Source organism: Aquila chrysaetos, chromosome 7, assembly GCF_900496995.4.
Source record: "Aquila chrysaetos chrysaetos chromosome 7, bAquChr1.4, whole genome shotgun sequence".
NCBI lineage: Eukaryota > Metazoa > Chordata > Aves > Accipitriformes > Accipitridae > Aquila > Aquila chrysaetos.
In genome coordinates this window covers 7,888,575-7,915,437 of record NC_044010.1, presented here as the reverse complement: position 1 = coordinate 7,915,437, position 26,863 = coordinate 7,888,575, and the positions used below count along the sequence as shown (strand labels likewise).

The window sequence follows — 26,863 nt, the reverse complement described above, 5'->3', positions numbered from 1 at the left end:
CTAGGGACCAACTTAAAATCAACAAAGTAACAACGGGCCCAACACAATCAGGAAATCTAGGTCTCTTAATGTGAAAAGCAAACAACCTGTCCTTCTTCTGCCCTTTCCCGAAATCTAAATGTAAGTATATCCAGCTTTGAAATCCTAAATGAGTTACACATAATGCTAAAAACAAAGTGCAAAGGCTTAAAACTGAAGTTGTCTTAAAGTTATCACCTATACAGGATTTGATAAGTTATTCAAGTGTTTGCTATACACCAAAGCTTTTGAATTTTGAGTAGAAAAATATATGGTACATAAATTTTGGTGATCATCCTCAGCAGCATTTTTTTCCCTAGATAATTAATCTACCCTTTTAGTCATTCTCCATTGTTTAATAGGAGAGAACTTGTAATTTTGGCATTTCATGTTTGTTTAAAGAATCTTATTTTAAATCTATCTTTATGGTCACAAAAGAGTAAGGACACATTTCATTAAAAAAGAAATGTCAAAAAACATTATATCCTGGGAATAGAGTGTACCATGCTATTGATGTGCATTTGATATCCAAAATGCATGTGTACACGTGTCTGCTTCTATATGTATGCACGTGTAAAAATAAACAGCAGTAACATTCATTGGGAAATCCATGTCTAATGCAATGTTTAGTTTAGCTCAATAATGGGAAGAATATGTTAAACATCATTCTGAGCTTTAATGGAAAAGTTTCTGACAACTAGACATTAGCTCATAGTATCCAGTTATCTTATGCCTATGCCTTTTGTTTGTTATCAAGTGTGACTTTTGGAAGAAAAAATGCATTATTGCTTAACAAGCTGCATTGCAGTAGTGTCCTGCACTCTGTTTTGGTTTCTAGATAGCTAATTAAGAGAATCCACCTGTTAAGAATTAATCACGTAAATTCCTCAGATTTTCTGAATGTCTTTTAAGGAGGATGAGCACCACATTCGATCGTGTTTCTCTCTTGCGGAGAAATCCTACACAATTTGTCTGAAATGAAACCAGTAGAGTCACGTAAACATGACTCTACAAACACACGGCTCTAGAGCATCAGCCCTGGCAGAGACCCTGCTCTGTGAACCCACTGAACTTCTCCAGGCACCGGGGTGGACTGGCCCAGCGCCAGGGTATTAGGATCTCTGGCGGTGTCCGCTGCTGGAGCTGTCCCTGGTAACCGTTTCACCCGGCATCGGCTGCTGTGACCTGCCCTACGCCGGGTGCTATAAAAGTCTAACAAGGAAAAAAAAAAAGAAACAAATGGGAAAAAAAAAAAAAAAAGAAATTGTATAGCCCAAGGCTCCAGCCCACAAAATATTAATGGAGAATAAAACACTTCCCAGCTAGTATTTACATTCTCCCAGAGCATCCATAAGAAAGTTTTAGAGCCCAATCCACCTAGCAATAAAACATCCATCCAAGTGGACTTCGATAACTTGGCTGCAACGTTTCTATAGCAGTTGATGAAAAGACCGTATAAGAACACTGCTTTTTTATTAGTAATTTCTTCAAACCTTTTGATAAAGATCTTCTGGTGTTATATAATACTACAGATCACTTGAAAAAAAGTACCACGTGTTCAGTATTTTAGAGTACTTTACCTACAGCAGGTGAAACAGTAATATGAGCTATTAAATACATTTACTAGACAGAAAAAAGCAATGGTTAAGCTAAGCATTACAAATTAGCACCTGCTACTTCTCAAGCGTGCCAAAACTGCTTTGAGAAAAACAAACACTGTCCTCAACAATTCACAGATACCAAGGAACACAGAATTAAGGGGAAAAAAGCCTTTAAAAAGGGTTGAAAGTTCTGGAAAATATTTTTTTCCCTTTTTTTTTTTTTTTTAATCTATTCCAGTGAATAGAGAAGAATTTCAGCAAAACATTCAGATCTGGATAGAAATATCCTTCAAATTAAAAGGAAACAAAGCCCTTTATCTGTAGCAAGAATACAGAAAATTTTTAGACTTGAGCATCGACTGGCAGATAGACTTGAAAGGCATTTGGGTCCAATAGAAGTCCTGAGCTGTTACCAAAATCAACAGTCTAATTGTCTCAGCTGAAACTGGGGCTTAGCTTTTGGGCTTCCTGTAACTAAATCTTGCCACAAACAGCTCTGCTAAGTTTTTCCTCTAATAAAATAAAATACAGCAAAATTAAGATAAATACAAGAGACAATGAAGATGAGTACGTAGTTCCCAACATAAGGCAGGGAGCAGATGTTAGAGAAAACTCGTGAAGATTTCAAAATAGTACTTGTCAGTTCTAAATGGTTGATGTGACAGTTCTTTAAAAATAAACAATCAAACATCTGAAAGTAATTGCTAGACTGAGGGATTTAAGTTTATTTTATTTAAGCAATAAGGTATTTTAAAAATGTACTCAGAATGTCTAGCTTGCTTCAAATTGCTTTGGTTTTCTACACAGTGTCATGGTAGCCACTACCCACCCAAATGTGGTATTTGAATAATATTTTTAAATTGAAAAACAACAACTGAAATGAAGAAAGTGAACCTATTCAGAAAGGTTACCAAAATGCACAGTTTAATTTCAGACACTTTCTAAGTTGATCAGGAAGCAGAATGCAAAAAATGTATTGTGCTGAATTCAGAGGCACCGAGTCAGGTGATAAAGTTATACAATTTTTTGTGGGTTTACTAAGGTCATATCTCAAAATCAAAAGAAAACCTAAGCAACTGAAAGTAATGTTTCAGTTTATAGAGCTCGATATTCTTTCTGTCTATCCTTTTTCCTGTTGAACTGCCTTTTATGCCTCAGTGTATAAACTTCTTGAACATAGTCGTCTTCTCTGTCCTCAGTTCCCTCCTTATTTTCTCGTGCTTTATGTTCCTCCATTCAATCCCTGCTTATCCTTTAATAAGGATTAGTTTGCTGGTCTGCCTTTTCCCTGTCTGACTTGGGGAGCTGGAAGTACTGGATGCTTTTTAGTGGAACTTAAACCTCAAATTACTCATGTGTTTATGGAAATGTTACCTTACATTTCCAGGACCATTGATTTTAAACAGGAGTCAGTTGCTGGACTCCTTTAGTCACTCATGAAAACCTAGCTTCAGATTCCTCTCAGCAGCTCTGGATGGGAGGAAATTAAAGGGGAATTACAAAAGAAAAATCCTTTCCAAACATAGCAGTGTTATTCAATAGCTTAGAAATTTACTTCTCTTTTCCTGTTGGTGAATGTGGTTTCTTTAACTAATCCAAGCATTATTGTGAATAAACCCAATGGTTGCTTTTGTCTGTGTTTTGAAGAAGAGGGGCTTGTTTAGGGCTTTAGTAGTGATAATTGACACATAAAGCTCTAGTACAGAAGAACACAGAAAAAGAACGAGATGAACTTGCCTCCACAAATCATTAGAACTGGGGATATTCCACGGGTACCTCCTGCTTGCTGTTAGTAACCATGATGACAAGTTTACGATCCCAGGCTGTGCAAAGCAGAGACCTGAAGGACCTGCTGCACATTAAATTCTCTGCTTCTCTAGTTCCCTGCTCCCCATACAACCTCACATGTGCACACATGTACACATTTACTTCTTGTCTTTGGCGACAAGTTCATTGGTAGTACTTTGACTGGTGATACACAGTGACTGCCCCTTTGCAAAGTAAGGAGAAGCAGCTAACTCAAAATTGCTCAGGCTGAAAAGAAACTTCAAGCCAGTAGGCAGATTTTTATACTGGAAGTTCATGGAAGACTAGAGCCACGTGCCTGTCTGATTTGGGAAACAGTTGTACCAAACAGTAAGTCTTTTTATGGGTTTTCCATTAAGCATAAATCCTCCTGTTTATGTGCTGAAGTGTATGGTTTATTAACAGATAGCTCATTAACAGCAACATACAGAGCATATAGCTGCAGTCATCACTTTGCAAATGTCTTCCACACATTTTCGATAGCTTCCACATTCAGGGAAAAGTAGCACTAAATGAACAGTCTTCTTTCAAAAGCCTCATTGACATAATTTATCAATGTATTGATTCCTTGTGAACTCACTGAGTCTCTTTAGGAAACACCAATGTATTTTATATGTAGGAATCTCTCTGGAAATGTTGCCTTTTAAGACCATTTTCTAGACCCTAAAGAGTTCAGACACAGAACTCTACCACAGAATGAAATTAAATTTGAAATACAGTCAGAAAAATTACCCAGCTAATAATGATAGTTCAGCTAAAGTATTTGTTATATAATTCAACCTTCTATTTAGTTTCAAAGGAGTTCAATGTAGTTGTTGGGTTTATTTAAGTAACAGGTTAAGGATATCCTTTTTCAATTGCAAAAGTTATGCAAATATTGTCAAATATTACAGTTCATAGTAGTCTTGCATAGGAACAATTTCACTGAATCGCAGAATGGCTGAGGTTGGCAGGCACCTCTGGAGGTTATCTTGTCCAACCCCCCTGTTCAAGCAGTGACACCTAGACCAGTTGCCCAGGACCATGTCTAAATGGCTTTTGAATTATCTCCAAGGATGTAGACTCCACAACCTCCCTGGGCAACCCATGCCAGTGCTCAGTCACCCTCACTTTCCTACTCACTCTACTCACTCTCACAACTTCTACTTTATACATCTGAAATTTCCCCTGTACTTGTTCACTGCAGCAGTCTAGCTCATGATATACAAGGGGTGGAAGAATGTTGGAGCACGATACTGAAATCAAGGATATTTTAGTTGAAAAGCTGATGCAGTAGTTTACTGAGTGCATTTTTGGACCATTTACTCTGTAGTCACCTGTGTATTCCTGGTGTGAATGGGGTCAGCTATGTAGCAGCATGGCGTCAGTGCACAATGTGGGAATGTGAGCCATGCCAGCAAAGCTAAGTCTTTCTGTAGAATACTTGCTTTGGGTGAAAACAGCATATTTCATGCTACTTTGCTTGCATTACAACTATTTTTAAGCAATCCACAACATGGAGACTTAGTATTTTGAACCTGCAAAAGGTCTGGAATGTGCTCAGGCTCCCCCTCCTATACAGTGTTTGTGAAGCTGTCCCTCGGTACATGACAAACTGTAAAGGCAAAGAAAAGGCAACAGCATGGAGCCTGTGCTGACAGTATAAATAGAAATTTGAGTTTAGCAGACAAAGTTCACGGTTTGCAGTGAAAGGTCGTAAGGATTTCAAGCATTTTTGGTATTTTGTCTCTGCTGTCTGCACAGTATCAAGCAAATAAAAAACCTCTGATAGACAGCTTCCAATTCTGTATACTTGGCATCCCTGCTCAGCCTGAAGGGACACGGGAAGCTCTGTGTTTGGCATTCTATGATTATTTGAGGACACGCCATCCTGACAAAGCTTTAACACTTACTCAGCCCCAACTTGCCTGGTATTTTTTCATGTGACATTTGATAAGCTAAAAGGCTTACCGAGCTTCAGTTAAGCCAAGTGGCCTGCAGTTTTCTTGCTGAAAATGCACTAGCAAATTTAGCATGATGAGGAAGAGTCCTAAAATGTTAACTCTCAACAAGTTATGTTCCTCTTTTCCCAAGCAATGTACAGTCACATTAAAATATCAAATGCTTTTATGAGAAATCTCCTACAGTCTGTAGTTGAACCAAAGGAGACTTGGAGGAGTCTGATTTTTTATTATAATTTTTGCCTGCAGTGAGTTCATTCCCTCCTCTGGATATTATTGTATCTCCTTTAGGAAAGGTTTAGCTCTGGCCTGTGAAACACTGACAATGACATTTTTATTTTCTGGACTCAACTAAATTTAAACCAAGTGGAGACTGTTTTCCTGGAGGTATGTAACCTCAGAAATCCAAAGAAGAGTTTTATTATCTATGTACCTAAGAAGTGAGTGCAACCACTGCTTTTTGTGAAATCACTACTGCCAGTATTCAGGCCTGTACTGCTGAAGCAAAAAACGAGAAAAAAACCTTCTGTATTAACCTTGTCTTTGGGTTCATCTCTCCTGGGCTCGGAATATTCAGAGATATCTTAGGAGTGTGAATGGGATTAAATAGTAAAAATAGGACAGTAAATGAGCCAGGTATTGGCTAAATTTTTTGCAAAGTGCATTCTTTTAATCTTCCAAATGAGCTTTTTCTTTATGTTCCTAGCTTTGCAACCCCTGGTGTATCTCATCATCATCATACATTAGGAGTTTGCTGTGCATACTATGAGTGCCAAACACTCGAGCCCATGTTGTGCCTATAGGTGCTGAGAGGTGCCTGGTTGGGTTTTCCCTGTAACTCCCACTGGCATGCCTGACAATGTCATGAGGGATCTATTTCCAATTTTAGATGCTTGGATACTTTGCACACCTTGTCCTTCAAGTTCAGGCAGAATACCTCTTCCAGCTGCTGTGCAACATATTCCTTCATACCCTTCTTGAGACAGATATTTTTGTATCTTGAGATGCAAAACATATTTTGTTGTTGGGTCCCTTCATCAAATATTCTTTACTGTACCTGAAACCTGATGTCCATTCTACCTGTCTTAAAAGTATAGTAGTTACTTGCACAAATATTCAGTGGTTGTGAAGACCTGAAGATAGAAGGTCTCTCCAGACAATCCTCCTTTGACTTCCTTCTCCTTTTAATTTCCTCTCCCTGCTCACTTCTTACTTAGATACGGATGATTTTGCTCTGAGGCTTAGTAGTGCTGAGTGGAGCAGAACAGATGCCTGAATGTACAGGTTACTTCCTCCTACCATCGTCAGGTGTGGAATACAAACACATTCCACATGCCATTAAACCTAGCCAGGAATTAATATGATCCCTAAATGGGAGGTATAACTATAGACACACTCAAAATTAATTCCCTTTCTTCCCTAAATATAGAAAGATTAAGATCAAAAGGCTGGTACTCACTGTTTTCTACCCACCAGCAGAAAAACTGCAGGTTTTGATGTATGCAGAGCAAAGCACATTCCAACATGATATACTTCTAGGATAGCTAGAAAAGAAAGTCCCTTGCCTTCCGACAAACAAGAGATAGGGTTTGAAAAACTAAACATAGACTAAAAGACAGGAAGCCAGAAAGGACTAAAAGGAAAGGTATTTGTTAATGCTCAGCTTATATCATATTTGCCCTGGCCAATACCAGGAGCACGTTGTTTGTAATGAGCTGTCTGTAGGTGACTGAAGTAACTGGGAGAAGAGAGGACCCTCCTCATTCAAAGACACAGGTGAACACTGTCTCTTAAGTTAAGATCTTATCTTTATAATTTATCATGACATGATAGCTCTGACTCCAACACCGGCCGTAGAACCTATATAAAGGACAATTATGTGAACATGTTTTTGTTATTTTCCTGGTTTTCTTAAAAGATGCAAGCGGAGTGTTAGGCCTGTGTCTGTGCTTGAGTGGATGGCTCACGCCACCTACGGGGCAGCTTCAGTAGCGAGACGTGTCTGCTCTCAAGAACTGCCCGTGAAAATCCACTACGGTTTCCATACTGATCAAAAATTGCTCCAACAGACATTTGAATTGGCTGTAGTACCTGTCAGTATTTAAATATATATACATCGATAAGAAACATTTGATCTTCAGATGCACTGCTACAACATTTGACATTCAGTGTGCTTGATTTTATAAATACACTAACAATCCATTTTTTATCCTGGTTACAAATAAGGATACATAAACATCTAATTCTCTTTTGATTATTGCCACAAATTAGTTAAGGTGACTATATTTGGAATTAGAGAAATTATACAAGATGGGGTTTAAAAGTCAAGCCCATTTTGTCTACTAAAGACTGCAGTAGGGAATCTAATAAAACTCCAAACAAAGCTACAATTGCTCGTAAGAGCTGACTATCCCTGAACTGCCTGACGCAGTGCTTGCATTAAGCCTAGATGAATACCAGTGTGTGGCTTGCATGCTAAAGAGAAAAATGTCTTAGGTTATAGCTGTAGAAATAGTACCTTTTCCTTAGGAATAACATTTCCTTTATACAACCATGCAAGTACCAGCCTTTCCACTGCCTTCGGAGGCTCACTTTGATCACCCACTTCAGCTCTTTTTTCACTCATTAGCACTACTTAGTCATTAAGTCATAACAGGCGAGCTCCAAAAGCAGGGTACAGCCTCAGCAGCTGAGCCTGAAGGTGGGGGCCACTGATGGTGGTAGGAGTACTTCTCCCAGCCCCTCAGCAGCAAAGGGCTAACCCACAGGGGCTGGGGCAGCCCCTGGGACAGGAGGCCCCAGGCTGGCTTGCTCTGCCACCCTTGGAGAGGGTGGAGGTGAAGGAACCAGCAACTGGATGGATGAAGACACAAGGACTGCAGCATCCCTTCCCCACCCAGCTGGAGCACTGGAAACAGCCTGTGGCAGAAGGCCAGTGCATGCAAAAGACATGGCCTCCCCATGCATTTTACCCAAATCATGTCCTGTTTTGTTTTCTTTCTTCCTTCAGCAAACTGGGCTGCTTACAGCATGACAAGGACTTACATCATTAAAACCGAAGTTAAAACAAATAATTACTCCAGACCTTATTAAGCTCCTTTCTCTTTTTAGTGGACTAATCTGCACCAGGCTAGTGCAATTTTCAGTCAGTGCTTCTTTACCCTCTTCACCAACTTCTCCCCAAGACTTTTACAGTCTCACTGAATGCCGTATTGGAAAGTTGGCAATAAGGAAGGCACCTCCACTGTTTCTCAGGAGATGGACTAGCTACAAACAAGAAGCAGTTGTTGTTTCTGCTCAGCCGTGTTATCCCAATTTTACACAGGGACAATGCCATTGATACAAAGGAATATTCTTCTAAATTACACTACTCAGAAATGAGTATCAGGGCCTAAAACTTTATTCCTCTCTCACAATGTGTAGGGTTGTTGTAAAGTTTCCTTCCATTAAGACCCATTTCTTCTTATAGTTTTTAGTTTTGTTTTGTTTTGAGTGAAGCCCACATTTTTCTAGAACTGAAGCATTTCTGGAAAAGACTCTGAAAAAGGTTGCTCTGGTGGTTTTAAAACTGGAGTGAAACAGGTACCTTATAGAAGCAAGCTAATTTCAGGTGGCTCCAAAACATACAAAATAGTGATCTAATCCAGGATAAATGATAATGTCAAGACAAAGAAATGTGTCCTTTTAATTGTAAAGTACTATTTCATCTCTGAATGGCATCATAGACTGTGAAGGTAAATGTTCTTGAAAGCTGTTGTAATTAAAGGCGTAGGGAGGATGCTTGTCTGGGGGTTAAAACAGAGTTAATGAATTGCATTTACTCAGACCAAGCAATGAATTCAGAAGCAGCAATAGCATGTAGAATTTAAGTAATAGGATTTCAGAAAAACTGGGGATAGCACCTACTATTAGCTGTAACTACAGTTCTAATTTGCATGGATGAAGTAGATAGAATGAAAAATGTGAATAATTGCTTTAGACACTATGACATATACAAAAGCAAGGCCAGAAAAAAAGAGCAGGCAAAATATAGCACCTAGCATGAAAAAAAAAAAGCAGCTCCAGTCATGGGGTCCCCAGAGACAAATCCATCTGATTTTGCTTAAGCAAACAATGTGTGTGTGGGGGGGGGAAGTCCTGTTTTAATTTCTTTTTTGGCCTACACTATATTGTTTATCTTGAGTGCTCATCTTCTTGACAAATATCTTTTCAGGAAACTATTCTTTTGGGTCTCATAGCCCTGAAGAGAACCTGAATAAAGTGTCTGCTCATCAAGACTTACTTGTGGTCTCTGTGTGGCTTTAAAGTTAGAGGTTCAGAGACACCTGTAAACAGTCAACTGCAGGGACCGGAGACTGTGAGAAACAATGTAGTACATGAAAGGACTTGCTGCCACCAAAAGTTTCTTCTCTCTGCAAATTAGTGTGTTACACATTCAGGAGTATGAGAAAGATAAGAGAAGACTGATGACTTAGTATAGCCCTCATTAAAATGCTCGATGTACTTCTTGCAGCATCACTCAGAGCTAAGTAAGGAGTTTTGAACCCATTTTGCAAATGAGGAACTGAAGGAGATTGGAAAAGCACGGCAATACCTATACAGCAGTCCCAGAAGCATCTGCAATGTTTTGCAGAGGTATCAAAGATTTAATTTTAAACTAGGTAGCATGGGTACCACTAGCCAGTGAGGCTGCACCGTCTTGATGCTCACCACAGGCTGGCTTGCCAAGTTATTTTTATTCCTGCACGGTAGACCCCATCTGGACTCCTGAACTCCAGGTGTGTCCTAAATGAGATGTGTGAGCTGAGGGACCTTAAGACACTACAAGAAACGCCATTGCCTGTTGGTTTGCTTCTCTTCATTGCTCCTTTCCTTCACCGATACAAACTGTAATGCTCAAGGTGGAAGAAATTTGTGAGCGGGGATTAGAACATGCCAAAAAGTAGGAGGTGGGGAGTGACAGCAAGCAATACATACACATGCAGAGAGGGAATAGGGGCTGGTGGATCAGGCCTGCCTTTTCCATAGGAACAAAAAAAAGGGTGCTGTAAGTAACTTGCCCAAGGTCACAGAGGTAGTTTTGAACAACCTTACATACATGCTTAAAAATCTCTAGTTCTTTTAAAACTTGAGGCTGCTGCTTGAGTGATGGTGTCCGGATGTACTGGATCGGGAATCACCACCAGAATTCTGCCACCCCCTACTCTAGTCCTGTGATATGAGTAAGCAGGCAGGATTCAACTCCGACATAGGAGTTTTCCTCAGAGCCAGGGCCAATCCATTATTTAACTCAGCAATACCAGACAGTTTATAATCTGCCTTCAGTCTTTTTCAGATTCTAGCATGTCTAAGTCTATCATTAGGAATTCATTGGGGAAAAAGTATAAGCCAGATATTTCCTTAGTTCTCTAGGGGCAGCGTGTCCTCATAGGAGGCAGAAACAGTATTTCACAATTATCATTTTCTAACCCCCTGCCCTCCAGCACTGTAGGAAAGAAAGAATATCTTATGAGAACAGTAAACATTCAGCATGTGCCTGTTTCACCATTCTGATTCAGAGCATCAGCCCCACATTCAGAGATAGCAACTGTGGAAGTCTGTGTTATATCTGCAGTAAAAAATGTTGGCTTTTCTGGATCTGGACACTGCCACCTCAGCTCATTTCTAATGCGTGTGCTTTGGCAGCACACAGCTGAGCAAGGCCATAGATGTGCATTTTAAAATGTGGTAACCTTCAAATGGTGTTTTTTCTTGAGAATCATCTATATTATAATTACAAGAAAAAAATGGCACCGCTGCTTTTCTTTACAAAACAATTCAATTCAGGATTATTACTTTTGGTCGGTGAGGTTATCATCACCAAGAGTGAACAAGACTGAACAATGAGTAAGTTTAAAGTGTCTTTGTAATGAGTTTAACACATTTGGAAGCCCTGGGTCCTCCCATGCTTTTTTTTGCACCCATTTTCTGTGGTTGGACAAAGATCAAACATAATAGTGTGCGTAGCCAGCACACAATATACGTGGTCACTTTGGTTAAGATATAAAAAATTCTAACATCTAACTTGTCCATGTCATGTTATTTGGCAAAACTAATGATATAATTAAATGAGTTCAAATATCAAAAACATATGTATCTGCTTACATTTATACTTTTTTTCCATTTACAAAATAATGCTTTTGTTAGAGAATAAAATTCAATGAGCTTCATATGTACTGGTGGAGTTCTGCAACTCAATTATTTCTTCATCACAATGGCAAGAGAAACTCCAGCACACAAATAATCTAGAAGATTTATAGGCCTGATTGCAGCACTGACACTTGGCCTACAGAGCTCCCTAGCAGACCAAAGAGAAGTAGTCTTTTCCACAGGTATGAAGCGGGTTGGCTGATAGCATCAGCTAAGCCATTGTGAAGGATATGAGCAGAACATTTACAGCCCTACTTCTAGTTAAACTAAGAAATCTTTGAAGTATATGTTCATTTCATTAGTGTTTAAAGCAAACTTCTGCAGGAAATGGGATTCACATACATGTTTTCTTGGGAGTTCCTTGTAAAACAGTAGTCAAGTCTGAACATAGGTATGTATTTTTAATTTAATAGATAGGTTTACTTTACAGGTTCTTCCCTCATTCTCCTACTGCCTGTAAAACTCTACATCAACAGAGACATCCAAAGTCTGCTTTCACTTAATTAAAAGGGATCCTTGTCCCCAGTTAAAAAAGAAAAGGTGTCAGATATATGAAATAATGTCTGTTCTCATGACATCTCCAGCCCAATTTCCAGGATGAATTTGGGATAGTTTTGAATAGATGAAAAGAATGATAAGAAAAACATTTCCTTCAAAAAAATTAAAGGAAAGCAACACTCCCACTTATCTTCCAACTCTTCCATCTTTGGAAATTTTCCTTTTAGCTCAGAGGGGCTAGGCAAGTAAAGCTGTTCATCTGTGACATCCCATTAAATGTCATAATTAGCAAAATAAGATGCAGTAAAATGGACTCAAATAACAATCACTGCTGTCCACTTCAAACCAGATACATTTAACCACTGTGATCATTTCTACAGCGGAAGAATACCAATATCAATAAACTGAGCATGTGAAAATGTTAGGACTCAGTGATATGGGTTATTCTGCTTATACATAGGAATTACCTCCACTGCAGTCAAAATGCTACTATAACTGAGGACAGTATCTGAGCCAGTAGTGGATACCTGTTTACTTAGCTACACAATAGCAGACCAGGGTTTGGGTATTTTTAAGCTAATACAAACCAGAGCAATTCTAATTTTACTGCCTGAAAATGGGAATTTCATAGATCTAAACTGACATTTGTTCCTTGCCAAAATATTTTGCACTGGCACTTACAGTTTTTCCTACTGCCAAGAACTGAATAAAACTCAGCCAAATTCTTCAGTTCTTAATTGAGCAAAATTCTCATTGTAGTTTTGCTTGATTAAGAAAAACAGGCCATAGTCTGCTGCATGGGTAACTGTCTGGGTATATATAGGTTGAGTTCCATTTAAAAATATTTAGGAAACTTTATACAGCTTATAGTTCTCAATCAAAATTAAGGGGGTTATCTATATATGTCAAATTGCCTGTCTGCACAAGTGACCAGTTCCCCGACTGTTGAACTTCACAAGCTTCTAATGTTGCTAATTGTCACATGGAAGTAATTAATTGAGTCACTTGAGAAAAATCTGTTCCAGATCATGTAGGGTTTTTCTTTACAATTGTGGAGGCCTGAATTACTGAACTCTAGGAAATACTCTTTTTTTTTTTTTTTTTTACTTTAAAAAATAGATATTTACCAGTGTAATTGATGCATGGGAACTGACAGGGCACAAGTTTCTCAAAGTTACAGTCACTACTGCGTATAGTTTTTCCTTCATGACTGTTCAGATTTCTGCATTTTATCTGTGTCATAGAGGCTCCCAAGGAGAACTACTAGACTTTCATAGTCAAGAGGATTCATAAAATATTAAACTTCAGCAGTCATTTTTAGGCTGAGGCAGCCAAGGGAAAACTAGCCAGTAAAATTCTTCAACAATATTGTGTTAATAATTTTGCATTTGCAAATGAAAAATAAGTAGGTTTGTCTTCTCTTCCGTAACAGTTATCACTACATTATGAATGTCACACCAGTGTTGTATGGTCACAATATACTGCTGACTGCAAGTGGAGGAAAACACAAATCTCTCCCCTTCCTCTAGATGATTTGTCATGGCTTAGTCCTTTGAAGACAAGTTCATTTCAGATGTCACATTTCATCAAGGTGAGGACTTCATTCCAAACCAAAGACATAACGGCTTGTAATCATTATTACAATATCAAATGAAGTAAATAATTTTCAACTGACCACTGTTAAGAGACTCCGCATCATTTGGGGAATAAATAGAAGTACAAGAGAGGATGAAACAAGGTATAGCTATTAGTCATAAAGAGAAGAGAGATAAAATAAGAAGGAATTCAGGAAGAGGAGAGGCATAGGTAGAATTTAACAGCAGTTCTCAAAGCTGATTTATGAGGTTTGTACACACATTAGGAGATAATCCAGTCTAGAGCCTAAACAGGCAAAAGAAACAAAACTGCCAAAAAATGAAAGATACTGAGTTTTTTTTTAATTTCTCAGGGATTTCGATTATCAGTGCTGCTTTTTAGGTTGAAAAGAAGAAAAAGAGGAAGGTGATTTTTTTTTTCTATAGATACTATTTGAAACTAATCCATCCAAATCTGCATTTAAAAGCAATGGCACTGCCATGTGGCAGTAGTTTGTACATTTTGCCCACTATGTCTTAAAAGAAGAGATGAAAACTGTCCATAAGTTTGCCTTACTTCCCCTCTCTGAAATGTTACTTTCAAAAACCTGTAATGAAAATAGTATCTTAAAGAGGAGCAAACATGGATGCCATACAATCCCACAGATTATAAAAGCTCTTAGATTTTTGTCCAGTACAGTCACTCCTGATTTATTATTAAAGCTTAAATCAGTGAAGATGGAAGAAATTGGATTACCCCTCAATTCCAAGCAGAGAGCTGCTAAATCTCTGGTATCTCAGTTAATTCTTTCACATGTTCCCCTCTGTTCATAACCCAGCTTTCCTCCAGGCGCTTCGTCCTTTGCCTGCCGTGAAGCTGCTGTGCTCTGGGGTCCCATCAGCCAGCAGCGTGAAACGGTTATGCCACCACAAGCTACTCATATAGATGCAGTAATACCAGCAAAGCTGACTTGGGAGTTTTTGATTTCTTTATTTTAATTCTTACTGATTGTTTCATTTGTGTGCATATGCTTATGTGTGTGTGTATGGGCAGGGCTTACTACCCCAGCACATTGCTCAGAGTTGCTGGTATGGCTGCTTCTCAGCTAGAAGCACTTTGCTATTTAGTATTCCTTTAGCAGTAAACTGTTCCTACTCTAAATATAGCCTAAATTGCACCCAGCATGCAGTACTGGCACTTGCCAAAGTATCCCTCAGAGTTTTTGGAGCTCACAAAGCTGCAAACACATCTTTTGGAAATATTAGTCCCTGCATGACTTTACTAGCCCAACTTGCAAGTACAGTCCTTTAAGGAGATCATTCCCGCAGGATCTAATCAGCCTTGTTATTTAATTTATTGAGAATTTTGCAACAATTTTCAGGAAATACAGCTCTAGACCTAAAAAAACCCTTCTCAAACTCTGAGCCTATGGGCTATAATTATGTAATCCAGATTATCTCTTTCCTTAGCATGATTAAACAAGCCTTCCACAGAGCACATTAGAAGTATTTCTATTAAGAGTACGTGATTTCCGCTAACATCTGAAAATCTGAGCAGGTTTCTTGACCTAACACAAAATTAACTTAGAATTAATGTAGGCGCCCCATCTCACAGTCAAACAAAACAAACAAACAAAAGAATATCATTGTAAGCATTGCTGATAGCCATTCTGCTGTTTGGAGAAACTAGACTCCTTTTTGCTTGCTAGAGGGGTACCTGCCTACTGGATTTATTTTGTATTTGGTTAAGCCATGGCCTGTAGGTAGCCATGAACCTTTGGTTCTGATGTTCAGCAGTAAGAATTTGGTGGACAAAGTTTGTGGGGAAGAATATGATTTCATGTAAGTGCATTGACTTGTCTAACGCCAGATTATGTAGTTAGTCATTGTTGTCTTAACTGCGTCATCCTGGGAATAGCTAGCACATGCCTTAACTACTCCTTTGCATAGATACGAGAAGAATTTTTAAAAATAAGTATCTGCTTCAAGAAAATCCAGATTTTGAAACAAAAAAGGAGGGCTGGGCAGGGAAAACAGAGGCCTTAGTTGATTGACAGTGTAGGATATAGAACCTTTCTGATCCTAACCCATGAGGGGATGTTTGCATCTGGCCCCATAATGGGGTCTCCATGCCTGAACTAGATGCCTAGACTCCATGCATGTGTGTAAGGGGAGTTAAGTGCCTCGGAGGGGGATTCACAAAAGCCACTGTTTGGGGAGCTGCCTAAGCCAGCCGAATAGGAAAAGCTGAAGAGTGCAGTTCATCCTAAATCCTAGCTCTCTCCTTGGCTTAAGTGCCTTCTGGTGAATGAAGTACACAGCGCAAGTCCCTCCACTGTCAGCTCATAGCTCACAATCCTCTTTTGAAGGCAGGTGCCAAATTTTTCTTTCAAACTCTGAGCAGCCCTCAGCAGCTCAAGCACGCTCTTACTCAGGCTGTAGAAGACGGGCCTATAATCCCTTCCTTTAGCAAAGGGCACTGAAGTGCACATTTCCTACCTCCTAGGCATGCCCCAGCCAGCACGCTACAGGCATCAGCTCCCAGGAGGTGGGTGGGAGCTGGCACAGGTCACAGCAGAGCCAAGGAGGCCTGGGGAGGAGGAAAGCCACAAGAGACTTTGTCAGAAAGCTTGGGAGGCGTCAGCAGGCAAAGGGAGCCTCAGGTCCACGCTCTGCACTAAGGAAGTTTTGTGCACTGGGACCAAGCAGCCCTTGAGGAGGACTTCAGTGGCCTACCAGCTCAGGCAACAGCTAATCAGTCCCTGATCAGGGACTTGGATTTCGATTATGGACTGAAGTGCTTTCATTTCCCCCTCTAATCCTATTTCTTCATGTGCTTCCAGCCCCACCTCTGCCTCATAGTGCTGCCGGCAGCTGAAGGGAGGCTGGTGTCCCCCTCTGACCCAGTTTAGCAGCTGGGTAGCAACAGGTTTGTCAGCCTATCCCCCCCGGCATAGTCCTTCACCCTGGCTGCAGTACTGATGAAGTGCAAGTGCCAGCTCCCGCTGCAGACCTTTTGTAACAGTTAGACAGGAGAGCTGAGCACTGACCAGCTTTATCGCCTGTATGTTTGCTAGTCTCACAGTTACCAGTGATCATGGGTCCAAATGGCTGCGCTGAACACTTCGTATGGTTTCTCTTGGAGTAGAGTTGAGAGACTTGAATGAGCGATAGTATTTGCTCTTCAGTACTTGGCTTTGCTCTCCTTTGGCCTTGGTTGGGTTATTCCAAGGTGACAGATACGGTAATTTCAAGTCCTTTAAACTATAGCACATTGGATTGCATATAGGAAATTAATTTTGCCTCATGGCATCTTTGGAGTTTAAATGACTATATATTTTCATGGATCCAGGATAAGTGTGCGTGAGTGGGGTGGGGGGGTTCTTGTGCATGCGTGTGTGTTTCAGAAGTATTCTTTTTCTTTATTGTGCTTTTGAGAGACGTGACAAACATTTCCTACAAGTATTCACTGAATCAAACCTGCGGGGAGTATTTCACAACTCAGGTTGAAAGTTTTTTTGGTGGTGTCATGCTACCCTTATTTCTGCACTTGTAGAGTGGGAAGAGAGTGGCATCTGTGTAGGCCTGTACATGTTACACTTGTTAACAAGTAACAATGATTTCAATCTTTGTCTCTCTGCCCATTGATTAGTCAAGCGGTTATGTGTTGAAGTAGACTTGAGTAAGAAGCATTTCTTCCCTACTGCACAGGAGGAAAAGGCAGAAGGTCTTTATGGGCAGATCTGTCTGTCATGACACAGGGATGTATGTGTGCAGTTCAGCCATGGTGGCAGTGTAGAGGAGTACACTACAGTTTTTGGTGGTGATTGCAGCCAAGTGCCAGATTATGAAGAGATGTACATTGGTACATCTACTGGCAACCATCTAGCAACTTCCAACTTCGTGTTTGCCCATAGATATGACCCAGAGAACAAAGGGTCTTTTATAAAAATTAAAAGCCCAGTTATGAAACCTTTTTAACCAAATGAGTGTTTAGTTTTGGTTATTGTCATCTTAGTCTTTATCAAGAAAAGTAGCATAAAAAATAAAATCTACCCGTTTAGGAAATAGGATCGTGAGATAATATCTGCTTGATTTTTGTGAATAGAACAGTGTCAGGTCATGCCTAAGATCAGCACATCCTAACAAATATTATGATATCTGCAATATTTTATAATAAAATAGGAAAATAACTGTTGCTAAATAATTTTAAAACATCCTCCTGATTTCTATCTGGGTGGAGTAGTCTAGTATGTTTAAACTTCTAAGGCAAGATCATTTCTTCCACTGTTTGAGCAAAGGTAGGAGAAGCATGCAAAGGGCAGAAATCTTTTTAGTGGCAAATAACCTTCCAATAAAAATTGTTTGAGAGACAGGAGTTTTTTTTCAAGAAAGATATTTTACAGACATTTGTTATTTTTTTCATATCTCCCTTGGACTGGAACTTCAGGGTTCTGAGGAGCTGCAAAGTTAGAACACAGCAAATAAAAATAAAGGAGAGAGAAGCTGTGCTTTCTCTCAACAGGCTCGTCAGAGCACAGTGAACGGAAATACTGTAAGTGGTAACAATTTATCTCCAAAATAGAGCCTCCAAAGCCTTTTGCTTTTATTAAAAAAAAAAAAAAAAAAGTCATGAAGCAGCATAAGGGCAAGAGCCAAGAAAACACATTTTGTACGCCATCAAAGTGAGACAAGGAACAGAAATGCTATGCTGTGCCAGTTTCAGAAAGAGGCAATCAAGCAGATTTTATGGCAAGAAGGCAACGCGCAAGGCCACAGGATTGCAACAGGAGTCACAGAGGACAGTAAATTGTTTCAAATTAAGATCAGGCCAAGTACTTCAGAGTCCCGCACAGATTTCTTGCTTTATATTTCAAGAACTCCAGGGACTGTTAAAGTAAACGCTGTCCGGGTTGCAAAGGCTAGAGTATGATCACTATGAAGGGGCACATGAAACACTGTCTCTATAACCAGAACCAGTGCACCCAGAATTAGACTCTTTCTTAATGAGATTTCATGATCTTGATGCCTTGTTAGGGGTTAATGGCTCCCATCTAGATCACTGTAAAGCACTTAATCAGTATGTGTGCAGTGCTAAAAAGAGGAGGGAAGAGGAGGGGAAATATAGTTCTAAACCTCAGAGAAGTCCCTGCTTAATCACTGATAATGAAGAGGCTAAAACTTAACCCTTTCCAAAGGGCCAGTCCTGCTTGCCTCAGGTATCCAAGAGGTGCCAGGAGCCCTCGCCCCCCGAGAATGCCCCACTGCAGAGCACCGGCCGGACCTCAGTAGGAACGGAGACAGATACCTGCCTTTCCTAAAGCTGCGGCTGGGCTCTATCCACCCAGGACACAGTGCAGCCTTTTTACCCCCAAAATGAAGATAGATGACAGTGGCTGTGGCATGGCAGGACATCACACCACGGCAGGGAGCCTGCAGGTGGCCCACAGGCCATGAAAGGCAAGTCAGACTTCAAGAAGCACCAGCAATAGAAACAGCACTTACTACAGCCTCAGGATCAAGAGAAGCACAAGAGCAGTTTCTGGCCACTTTTCCCTGGTCTTCTCAGGTTTGGCACCAACCATAGCTTAGCTAATCTCAAAAGTCAAGCCTACAAGAATATTACATCTGCAGACACCTCGACTGCTTTACATGTTTAATCTAATAAAAAGACAGGTTATCTTCCCTGCGACATCTGTAACAATCAGTCATTGTCATTACCAACAGCACTTTTATAATCAGGATTTTCCTTTCTATTGCCACTTCTTGGGAAGTGTTTAAGAAAAATACACACTCTAGCACCTATTTGTGTCTTGCGGATGTTAACGAACGGGATTTTTGCATACACATCTAAGCTTTCCTAAAGGTATTGAGATCTACTAATTCACACAATGATCCCCCTCTAAGCATTCTTCCCAGACACTTGAAAGAAAACCTTAAACCAAGCTGTGTTAGAATAAAATATATATAGCTCGAGTTGATCTTTTGTGTATCTTTTAGGACTCAACACACCTTCACAAAGAATGTATTTTATTTTTTCTGCTTTTAGTACAATATTGATTAATCAAGTGAGGAACTAAGAGTTCTCTGAGCAGTAAAACTGGTAGATGTCCTTCAGAATAAGACTCTCTGCCACTTGTGAGTATTTGGGTGAAGATTCAGGATACATTTGATTTTATTAATTGCTACAGAAAGAGATAGTCATCTTCCCTCACTTTTGTCTACTCCCATACATCTGGTAAGATGGAGCATTTCACTGATGAACAAGCTTAACACTAAACTGTGCAGATTATTCACTTGTCATTTAGAGCCAGTTGCTAGTGTGTAGCTTGTTCATAAAGCTGTAGCTGGCTGAACCAAGAGGTAGCAAAATGGAAACTTTTTACACTTTCAGCAGTGAGTATAATTCACAGCAGCACTGCTAGAGGCATTGCTTTGGATTAAAATAGTAAAATGCTGTGATACACTTTACAAACCATTGTACCACAATAACACGCAAACAATTGTACCATGAAAATTTGGGAGGCTTCTACTGCATGCAGTCAGCACAACCTATCTCAGGGCAGAATTATGCCCAAGAGTGATGAGTGACAGCTGAGAAGGGAGGTTTCCAAAGAAAGCCTGTAGTTCCCTGTCCACACTGTTTTGCAACCAGTAATCACCATAGCTCATTATCAACACCTCAAAGTTCAGCCTACTGGATCAAGCACTTCAGTCTGAAGCACATCTCCGGTTGTTTGTCTTCGCATTTATTTGGGCGTAGGGGACTGGCAGTAGATGTGAAGCATTTTTGCCAAAACAATCCCCAAACTAACAATGCCCCAGGAGACGGTCAGTTGACTATAAAAACACTTCCATGAAAACCAACCTTGTTGCCAGTGGGCTGCGCACAGCAAACCCGTTACATCTGATAAGGCAAATTCCTTGGACGGTGTCAGTGCCTGTGCCCCTCGGGGAGCTCCTTCTGCAGCGACCGGTAGCACCACCGCTTCAGAGAAGGAGCCCTCAGTCCAGTTCCCACGTTGAACAAACAGTCTGTGCTTGGACGCATCGGCTGCCAGTCCTGGGCTCCGTGCCAGGAGGGCGATTACGTGTTGATAAGCAGGGAGGCAGCTCTATGCTTTGATCACTTTGTGTGTTCCACATTATCGGGTCTGGGTTTATGTGCCTCGCGCAGCCAGTCGCTGAACAGGGAGCTAGGGGCAGTCGCTTAAGTGTCTCCATCAAAGCTGCCTGCCACCAAGACTGTAGGCAAACTGCCCAGAAGAGAGAGCATTAGGCAGAGGATTCAAGCACATGCCGTATGGCAGAGAACAGGAAAATGTATTCAAAGGCAGGTATTTGCTAAATCCTACCTATAATTAATTCTAATCCTGTAATTAAAGTCGCATGCTTTTCTGCGAACATTCCCCCACGTTGGTCCTTCCTCCCCACCCCGAGGTCAGACACCGATTCGTGCAAACAAGTACACGCCACCACGCAAGAGAGCTGCATCCCCGGGGACTGTGGTCACCCGAAAAGCAATGCCCAGCTTGCTGATCCTTGTCACAGCTCCCTGCCATCTGACTGCAAGTAGCTTTCAGGCATTTTCCAGCAAACAGCTTCTGGGCCAGATCCTCAAAGACACGCAAGAGACTAACTCCCCTGGAAACCAATTACTAGCACCAGGCATCTGAATACCATCGTAAATTGTGAGCTTCATGTTTGCATTGAGTCGGCAGAACCCTGTGCCTGGGAATTAGGGGTTGTGAAGATGCCAATCTAATCACGTCCAGATTTGAAGAGAGAGATGGACATGCCTATCCAGACCCATGTAGGTAGGCTTGCAGCAGACTAGGCATGGGGAGAAGACTAAAGGCAACATAATTATGCCTGCATGGCCTAATTTCTCCTTCTCACCATGGCTGCTTCCAGTCCCAGGATGTGTGTTTTCACATATATGCACACATAAATACCTGCACACAGACAACTATTTTCCTATATATATATAGATACAGACACACACGCAAATATACACTGTTTGGAAGTAAGAAACAGAGGAAGTCCAAGGGTGCCATTTTCATACAGAGAGCTGGGTGACCATCCAGACTGAGCACACGCATGAATGTATTGCAAAAAGATTGGAGCAGAGGCAGTTGCTTTGTCTTTGGAAATGGATTTACAAATGGATAAACACAGATCTCCCCAGGCATTGCAAGAAAAGATCATATAATTACCACTGAAGCCAAAGATAGCTTATAGATGATTATCAGTTTTTAAGATGAAGCCATTTATTTAGATGTTTTTCACACTTCTCTAAGAAAGCAACTGTAGGCATCATTTTGATTTAAAAAAAAAAATAGAAATAGGCATCTGCCACATGTTGAATATTCCTTATTATCAGCAGGTTTATACATGTGTGCATTTTAAAATGTTTATTATGACAATCCTTGTTATGACTGTCTTAGATTTAGTAAATACCACATGATAATCAGACGCAGTTGTTAGACCTTGAGCAAAATATGATTTAATTTATTTTTAACGTACCAAACAATAGCTGTTTCTTGGTAATCTAAACTGAACACAGACACTCAACACTACTTTGTTTCCTTGGAGGGGACAGTGAAAAGGAGGGAGGGGAAAAAAAAAAAAAAAAAAAACACTTGATCTCTTTGGGAGAGTTTCACAAGAGGCAAGAAGGCAGGATTACATTTACCATAAATCCTACTTTCCTCCCTACCGAATGCACAGGCCCTCTTTAGCAAGGTAAACTCTTTGCCTACTCAAGAAACAGGTATCACCTTCAATGAAGCTGGAGGCACCCTTAAAAGTAAAGTGATGTGGGACCCCAAAACTGCTTGGGCTGAAGTTGGGCACGGAGCAACCGTCTCCTGCCAACGGCATGGCTGAGCCCTCGCAAAGGGGCTGCGCTCTCCCTTACCGTCCTCCTGCTCTTTACTGCTGAAAATAAGATTAAATCAGTATAGCTAGTCTTAATTTGTGTTACGAAACTGGTTTGCTTTCAGAGGAAATCTGTGCCAAGTTGCATTTGGTTGCCTTCACTCCCTGTTTTTATGTGGAGTATGACTGAACTTTCAGAAAGAAACCCCCCAGACTGAGTTTAATTAGTTTGATTGCAAATTTGAAAACATCTGTCTGAATTACATAAAACCTTGTTTAGCACAGAAAGGCAGAAGAGTGCTTTATATTTGAGTGGTGAAGTGTGTATTAAATGGCACCCTAAGCTCTGAGTAAATACAAAATTATTTGGCAAGCAGAAGGTTGTCGGTTTTTCCTGCCCCTGAAAATATGAGTTCCCACTAAAATTCAGTCTCTGTGCTGTACAGGGTATCCTCAGATCCTGTCAGAAAGTACTCACTGACTGACAAGTTAGTCCTCAAAGGAGTTTAATTATCCAGAGACTAATTTTAGCTGAGATTAATTTTTTAAATAGTGTCTTTGAAAACCGTGAACAACAACATGCTAGGAAGATCACTGCTCAAGTCACTTACACATCACAGCACTGCTGCTGACAACAATAATCAGCATTTGCTTGCCTTTTCACATCTAAAGACATCCCCCACTTGAAGTCACCCCAACTATCCACTGGTGCTGAGTGACTACAGAACTAAGGCCTTGATAGCTGGTCTTCTCATTTTGGGCTAAAATTTCTTAGAAGAAAGAGAGCTGGCTAACAGAATTAGTTTACAAGTGCCAAAAAAAAATTTATATGCCCAGTGATTAATCTAATGCTTTTCAGGCGGTGAGAACCTTAACAAAAACATATACGCTTGCACATATAACCCGGCGATTTAAGGGAACCGTATTGTACAAAACAGGAACAGTACAGATTGTTACCAAAGTAACACTAAAAATGAAAACAGAAGAAAAAATGGTTATCGCCTTGTGAAGACTTTGTAGCTTTCTCTTACAAGCCCTTCTTTGATTCTGCATGAGCTGCCACGTACCTCTGCCTACAAGCTGGGGGACAGCCAGGGAACTAACTCCCTACGGAGGGCTACTGTGCACCTAACCCACCAGCTCTCTGCAACACAGCGGTGTTACTCCTTGCGCATGGTAACACATTATTTGCCATTTCCATTGCATTATGCTGTCCCTGCGTGTCTCTATATGACCGAGAGACTTTAGCGAGGTTTATAATGTTCCCGTGGGATTGGACCCCCCTGTCCCCAAGAGCAGAGCCATCCCTGGATACACCGTTGTAGATACTTGGTAATATGATCAGTTATCAGGGTTATTCCAAAAGTAGCCATGTTCCTAACCACTTTTGATCTCGAGTCAAAAACATCCTACAGAATTAATCTTTTCAGCATCAAACATTTTTTAGTAGGACTCTTCTAGGCAAAAAGATCTCCAGAGTCACCAGGATTTTTATTTTGAGAGTTTTGCAGCAGTCATTTTCAATGTGGAAACCTGAGCAAGTCCATCCCCTCACTGCAGCAGGGAACGGGTCCCTGCAGCTTTAGGCAGCCCCTGTGGAAGGGACCTCAGGGCATAAGAGTTCAGGTCACCAAGACCTCCTCATGCCTTAGGCCTCTTTGGGAAATACAGCAGTTCAAAAGTAATGCGTGGTACATTAAGTCCATCGGGCTAGTCTCTGGGTGAGTATCTTAGAGGTTCTGAGACATGGGTAAATTTCAGTTAACCCCCAAATTGGTTGCAGAGTGATCACTTCTCGATTTTGTTGGTTCTTACAGGGGTCTGGCTTCCACCCTTTGCAAGACCACCTATGATTTCAAGTCCCACGTGGACAGGCATCACTCTTTCCATACATTCTTTACACAATTAGGCTAAACCAGCCATTATTTCTTCACACCAATTTAAGAATTATGACTGCTAGTACATTTTGTTTTGTCTTTGGTTTCTACTGACAAATGCAAATAGCCAGAGGAAGGTCCTTTCTAGTTTTCTCAGGAGAACAGCTCTACCAAAGAGGTTATTGAGAAATGTTCTCACTTGAGCTTTGCCTGTAAAAATGTGTTTTTCAGGGAATCTCTCTCACCCACAGAGCCAACCACACACGTTCACACACAAGCAGCTGAACACTGGGGTTTAGAATAATGTTCCTTTGCCCTCGAGTGGCTTGCCCCACCCTAGGTAAAGCAAAACATTTATTGTGTCTTAATCTGAAAGACTGGTGCAAAATGACACATCACACTCTATGAAGGCACAGTTGCTTCTCCTCCATCTTCCTTCAGACATTCAAACAGTTAAGGTAAAACTCAGCTTTCTCCAAGCCTTTGGCTTCTCTAAAGGTACACGCATGCACTGATTTACCTGCCATAAATATGTAGACACATTCCCATTGCTTTCTGACAGAAACCCAGGAAAATCCCACGTCAAAGCCAGCTTACTGCTCCACTGACGGACACCTTTGAAAGCATGTCAGATCGCATTACACGAATGTGTTTGGAGATGATCCTTAAATTGCTGGGATTTGAGTGAAGGGTGTGGGAAGTCTTACACTTTGGCTGCATCTTCAGCACAGATTTTTCTCCTCCTCACTCTGGTATTTTCCTTAAGTCCTGTCACTGCTGGGAAAGTCTCCTTTTGCTGTTCCCAAGTTCTGGAGGACCTGTCCAACATTTAGGATCTATACGCTTCTTTCAAAAAACGAGAGCAAGATTTTCAGTAGCTTTCAGGCATTTAAAGATGCTGGTGGTTTCCTAGCAAGGTCTTCAAACAATGAGAGCTGTGCACCCAGGCATTCAGAAAAAAACTGCAGGGCAGAAAAAGGACCTTCAACTTCTCCCTCTGTCAGTACATAAATAACTTTTTAGAGAAGGTGAGTAGGATGAGACAGGCAGTGAGCTGAAACACTGAAAAACTATCCCAGGCATCCCTCATGCTTCAGGGCAGGCTTGCCTTATAGTGACATAGGTATCCGATAGTGATAATCCAGTTGGACCCACTGGCGGGAGGCAGTGAGCAGCAGCAGTCGCACACACGACTCTGCCACATTTCTCTTCAAGACTAATTTTGTCAGATCCCTCCTTCCTTTGGGAGCAGGGGGAGAGATGAGCCATAAGGCCCGTGCTGAATACAGGCCACTTCCCAAGTACCTGCAGCAGATCCCAAGACCCAGACAGCTCACATGAGGCTGCCAGGGAGGCTCTGACCTCCTCCCACAAAGGTATTGGCCAAGTCCCATCCAGCCTGAGGTTGTTCAGTAAAAAACCCCCACCTTCCACCTCAGCTAGTCACAGGCACCAGCCCCAGCCAAAATCAATAGATGAGAAGCAATTTGTCATTTCCAGGCCACACTGTTTTGGTTAGGATGAGTCAAAAAACACTAAAGAAACACAGATGTAGTGAGATCACCTCATTTTCTGGAGCCTTCCTATCTCTAGAAGTCTTGCCTGATCTCCCTCGAAACTTCCACATGCACACACAAAAACATCTCCTGTGCTGTGTGGTCACGACTGTCAAATGCAGGTGCATCGCGTGATGCTCAGCAGGGCCGAGGGAGCTCAGCACAAGCAGCGGGAGGTCAAGTTCACCCTGAGCTGCGGGCAGGCTTGTGTCTCCCCGTAGGAAATTTTTTCCAATTATTTCAAATAGCTCCCACTCGCACACAAAGCCCATGTTTTGTAATAACAACAAGGAGAAAAATCACATCCAAAGGAATTTTACCTATTTCCCTCTCCACTTATTCCACCGAGGTTATCTCTTTAAAAAAACAAAACCCCAAAACTGGCCACCAGAACAACAAAGTAGCCAAGAAGTTAATTTAATAACCTCATTCTTCAAAATCCACCCCGCCCTTCATACTTGTAGGTTTCAACAACAGTCCTAAATCATCCAGTATCTTCTAATGTTTTTTTAAAAGGTTTCACTGCATTTCCCTCTTCATACAGGCAATGCTTTTCATTTGGGAGAGATGCACAGAATGTTGCAAGTTTTCCAGTAGCCGGGATATTTCCCTGCAAACTGAGGCAGGTGTTACCCTACTCAGCTACAGAGAGCCAAAGCTGCAGCCAGTTACTTGCTATGGTACAGAAAGAAACAGAAAGGCCAACAGAGACAAGACTGGGGGTACCCCCCCCCCCCCCCCCCCCAAAAAAAAAAACCCAAGGCTGCTTGGGGTCTATGTGCCCAGATGAAGCTGCAGCAGGTTAGTAAGTTACCACGTCCCAGCTGAGCCACGGTAACTGACCCCACACAGGCTGTCCTCGCAGTCCAGTGCCATTAAGCTTAAAGCAGAAATACCGTGTCCTCAAGGCCCTAATCCTTTAGG

At 41.1% G+C, this 26,863-nt stretch overlaps 1 protein-coding gene across 5 annotated transcripts in view; it reads left to right on the top strand.

The window, feature by feature from the left end:
* Positions 1 to 26,863, top strand: part of COL8A1 (collagen type VIII alpha 1 chain) — a 93,898-nt gene that overhangs the window by 58,647 nt on the left and 8,388 nt on the right. For 3 of the 5 annotated variants that reach the window (XM_030019970.1, XM_030019972.1, XM_030019971.1), the window contains one exon: positions 5 to 120. The exons of the other annotated variants lie outside the window; for them this stretch is intronic. The gene's annotated coding sequence lies outside the window, so the exon portion shown is untranslated. The remainder of the gene's footprint in view (positions 1 to 4; positions 121 to 26,863) is intronic. 5 annotated transcript variants of the gene reach the window in all.